We start from the raw sequence: 5,029 nt of genomic DNA, 5'->3' as shown, positions 1-5,029 counted from the left end.
ATCAAGAATTTTGTACCAGAAGCAGTTCTGGGAAACAGACTCCAAAGATGGGAATCTGGCCTACTTACATTTAAAGGGATGAATAACTGATAGTGGTAGTTCATGACATACAGTGGCAAGATATGTTTTTATCTATTTTCATTTATTTTTGCTTGGCATGGAATATTCATTGAGATATTCAGGAAACCAAGTGGTTGCTACAATTGATTGCTCTGTAGGAAGAATAATAAAAAGACTATGGCAAATTCTGACTGAATTAAAAAAGACTTTCCCATTTGGTAGATTTTTTCTTTCTTTTTTTTTTTTTTTAATGGGGAAAACCCACAACTAATGTGTTATTATGAAGCAATATAATAAAAACGATAAAAAATAAAAGAAAAAAGGGAAAAAAGGAAGCGCCACAATAGTGCAGCTTGTTAAGACTCCTAGAGAGAACCCAAGTAATTTCTAAGTGAAGCTGCTTAAGTCAAATTTTTCTGCCAGCTCTTTTTTTCCTTTTTTAAAAACCTTTTCCTTAATGGTACTGGTGGGAATGGGCCTGTCAATACCACTGCAGTACTGAAGCACTCCCATTAAAAAATTCTGGCATCAGAATATGAGAAAGAACCTTTATCTCTCTTTTTTTTTCTTTCCCCATCATAGGAGGGCCCACTCCCACTGCTTCTCCGCTAACACCATCCAAAAGAAACAGGCTTTGCAAGTGGGTAGAGCCTAAAAAGAAGAAAAGATGTGGGTATTCCATCTCTAGGAATGCCGCAAAGGGTTCTATACACAATATTAGATGTTGAAAATGTCTTTAGAGTTCAGAGAGAACACATTACACTCCCAACTCTAAAAGAGGATTAATCTCACTGCTTTGTAAGAATCCTTGCCCAAGACTTTTAAGTCTTCCTCTTCAAGAAGGAAATTTTGGCAGAGAGAATGACTTTCCCAGTTACCTAGTGGTCTCATCTAAAAACCAAGCTAATATTTTCCCTACTGGTAGCTCCACTCTGGGAAAGGATACAATTTTCATCACCCTCAGGGTTTCGGGGCGGCCCTGGCATGTTCAATAAAACCAGCTTTGCCTCATGGGACTTGTTGACTATAACCTCATTGAGCTTCACTGCTGTGTGCATCCGCCTCACATTGGACTGGTCCGGGCGCATGTTAAGCAGATCCTGGAATCCTTCCATTGACTTGGCCTTTTGCCCACGGGATGCCATGTACTTGTCTTTTGTCCAAGTCATGTGCACCTTCTCCTGATAGGTTTCTGTCTCTTCATCCTCATCGGAGCCAATGCTGGTCAATCGTAGCATTGAATTCCGATCTTTCACCAACTGTGCCTCTCTGTCCCGCTCTGTTTTGGATAGCCGCATGTGCCGGAGCATCTGGGACCTTTGCTCCATCATCAGAGTGCGTTCATAAGTATAAGCTGATATGTCACTGTCATGCATCTCCACCACTTCCACCTCTGCCTCAATGCGCAGGTGATACAGGAAGGTGGCCAGGTCCTTCTTCATCTGAATACTGTTGTCCTCTAGCTGGGCTACTGTGAAGATCCGTATGCTGCATTTTCGCCACACCTTGTGCTGTTTAAGTAGGAATGGTAACAGCATGAGCATCCCCCCATCATGCACAATCCACCACACATCAATGTTGCCCTCAGAAAACTGCTCCACATTGCTGGGAAAGAATGAGATGTTTTTAGCCACTAGCAAGGCCAAATGGGCAGCCGTTGTCACTCCAACTGTGCCAATAAAAGTCTTCCAAGCACGAGCATCTTCACTCTGACGCCAGCCATTAGGCCATCCCATCACCACCGTGTTGTGCTTCATGCCTCCAAGGCCACATGACTGGATGAGGTGGGAAATGCCCTCTTTCAGCTTGGCAGCCACCACCAGCTGGCAGAATCCCTTCACCTTTTCTGCCTCCATTAGGTTCTTTATGGTCTGTTCAGCAGCTAAAGCTTCACCATAGTTCTCCAGGAAGTTCCCCACAATGACAGAGCCCACGATAGTGAGACCCTTTCCTGCTTTAAGCTGTGAAGCAAAGGTGAGGAGGCGAGGATGCTTGACGTGTAAGTCTTCATCTAGTTTCAGCAACACAAGCAACTGAGGCCTCCAGTTTTTAGTGTGTGGAGGTCCTTCCTCCAGGCGAAGCAAGGCAAACCGAGCTGCACTCAGGGAGAGCCCACGGATACCATCACCCCACTCTTTCTCAGCTCCTTGATACTCAATGTACTTGTAGATCATACCAGCTATTACCATAGCTACGATGGCATAGTACCAGGAAGAAATGAACATCAAAGCCAGACAGATACTCATCCCCATGAAAGAAAGGGCCCAGTGGTAGTAGCGGAACCGGGGTCTCCAGTTGGGTGTTCGAAGTAATGTTTGCAAGGCACATGCCAAGTTCACAAAGAGATAACACATGAGAAAAAACATGGAAAGAATTGGGGCCACAAGATCCAGAGAGGCAATAAGGATGCCCAGCTCTGCAATGGCAGCAGTCAGAAGTAAAGCCCAGGTAGGTTCCCCATTGGCTTTGCTGTGACCAAAAACCCTGAGAAAGGGTATGATGTTATCCTTTGCTATAGCCTGTAGCAGCCGCGGTGCGCCTGTGAGACTCTGGAGTCCAGCCCCACATGTTGAGAAGAAGGAGCCAATAACAATCACCCATGGGGATGGCCAAGATAAGGTACCTACCACCAGATTACCTTTCACAGCATCTCCAAACTTGTCTCTGAGAACAACGCCTTCAATACATGCGCCAAAAAGGACAACATTGCTTAAATAGACAAAGGAGGTGGTCAGGATGGCGAGGATAGTGCCAATGGGAATGGACTTTTGAGCATCTTTCAGATCTCCAGATCTGTTTGATCCAGCCATGATACCTGTGACAGAGGGAAAGAAGATCCCCACCAGAAGAGTAAAGGAGGTGGTAATGTCAACAAGGACATACTCGTGGTTTAAGTTGCCTAAGACATCAGAAGATTTGGCTGAGGGCTTTTCAATGATCTCTCCCTTTGGTAAATAATTACTCCAAAGATTCTCTGTAATGACACCACTAGCCAATCCAGGAATGCCCTGGATTGATGTGACATTATTGTGAATAAAGTATTCATCACAGGTGGCATTGAAAAACTGACTTGAGTTACAGAAAAAGCCCCATAACTTTGACGGTACTGTCATGTTGTTCATTTCCTTGGTCTTTGAGCAAACGTCAATGTGTCTTGATGAAAGGGTGCGGTTACCCAGCATGCAGACCGGGAAGTGTGGAGGGGCAAAAGACGACTTGATGGCTCCAGCATAGATGGCCAAGATGGACACGATGACACAGGCCAGAAAAAGTGAGGCGAACTTGTTCACGTAGCGCACGCCGATGAACACCACCAGCACCATGAGGACCAGGAAGGCTGTGCCGTAGACACGCATGTTATTCAGCATGGCTGCTGACTCCTTGAGTGCATCCTCGCTACGAAAGATCGCAGCCCGGGGGAAAATATATACCAGAAAAATTTCAATGGCACCAAGGATATACATGGCTGCTGCGAATGTGGTACCCAGATAAAAGCAGAGGCCAACAGCTCCACCAAACTCTGGGCCCAGTGCCCGGGAAATCATAAAGTATGAGCCCCCAGCTGGCACCACTCCATTGGTCGCAATGGCACTCATAGAGATAGCAGTCAACATTGTACAGCAGCAGCAGATAAGGACAATTGCAAAGGCCTGCAGAACTCCAGCTGTGCCCACTACCCATGTAAGGCGTAGAAACAGGATCACTCCAAAAATATTTTGTAGACATGGAAGGTAGACACCCATGAAGGTACCCATTTGGGGGCTCTTGGTGGGCTTCTTTTTTCCTTCAGTGATGTTCTCTGCCTCTTCGTGTTCCTTTGCGCCTTGAGTCAGGTTAGTGTAATTAGCCATGCGATTGAGGAGAGAAGACACCTTTGGTCTGGTGTCCATTTCTTCCTCAAAGAGTGCCAAGTTTTTATCAAAATATTCATCTCCTTCTTCATAATTGGAATTACTGAGATAAGCATTTCGAGCTTTCTTATGGCCATCATCTAACAGCTGGCTGTGTTCCCCTGTGATGGAGTTCTGACTTGGGTCTTCAGGGTATAGACCCGGTCTCCCTGTTCATTGAGGTAAAACTGGAGGAACATGATCACGCTGGAGTTGGAGGTCCCGATTCCGTCTGCAGTTCAGCCTAACTCTGTAACTATTGATTTATTTTTAATTAGAATAAGTATCATGAAGGAAAAGTACAGGGCACCTGCCCTAGTCTGAAAGGTCAGAGATGACGTCCCAGAGGAAATGACACATTTTTAATGCTTCAGCTAAAACTTGACTTTGTTCTGCTCTCCGGGACTGAGAGAGCTTCCCGGGACAGGGCAGAAGGTGCACTAGGTGACAATTCTGAGAAATGCTCCCTGCTGAGATCTGTCTCTCAGTTCCATCTGCTGCAGACTGTAGCCTGGTACAAGAGATGCCTCAGGTCACAGGCTGGCAGTGAGTAGGGGGATTTGGAACCAAGTTTTCATTAGCGAGTAGTCACTGTTCATGTGTGCCTTAGTGTGTTCAGTCTGGGAAGTCCCGGTACAGAAGAAGCAAGGCCATCCTCCCTGCATAGCATAGACAGTAATGAATGGGCCTACCTTTCCCAGACGGGAAAACTGGAGCAGAGAGGACAAATACAGCCTGAGCCAGAGGGGCCTCTGCATCACTGGTCAGGAGAAAGCAACGGCTGGATTTCTTTGCCCCTCAGGCTGCAGAGCTTCGGGTCACCAGTCTAAACCGCTTAATGCACATCACGCCCGGGTCCACTTGGAAATGGCTGAAGCACTTAAATGAAATGCCCAACCTTTGTCCTCAGCTCCAAAACCACAGGTAAGTATTTAGGTCTGTGTTGTATCGATCAAGCCTCCCACCAGCAGCAGGAAAACTGCTGTGAAGCAAGTCAACTTTCCAGTGACAAGGAAGTCATTCCTCTAATCCGCTCTCACTGGACAATCAGGTTGACAAAAACCATTAAGTTTTCTGAG

General features: G+C 46.1%; 1 pseudogene; it reads right to left on the bottom strand.

Annotated features, from left to right (window-relative positions):
* Window positions 1-624: 624 nt before the first annotated feature.
* LOC150017985 (solute carrier family 12 member 6 pseudogene) lies at window positions 625-4,096 on the bottom strand (annotated as a pseudogene).
* Window positions 4,097-5,029: the final 933 nt, after the last annotated feature.

Source organism: Furipterus horrens, unplaced genomic scaffold (genome assembly GCF_987537825.1).
Source record: "Furipterus horrens unplaced genomic scaffold, mFurHor1.1.pri manual_scaffold_2, whole genome shotgun sequence".
Taxonomy (NCBI): domain Eukaryota; kingdom Metazoa; phylum Chordata; class Mammalia; order Chiroptera; family Furipteridae; genus Furipterus; species Furipterus horrens.
This window is presented reverse-complemented; position numbering and strand designations above follow the sequence as displayed.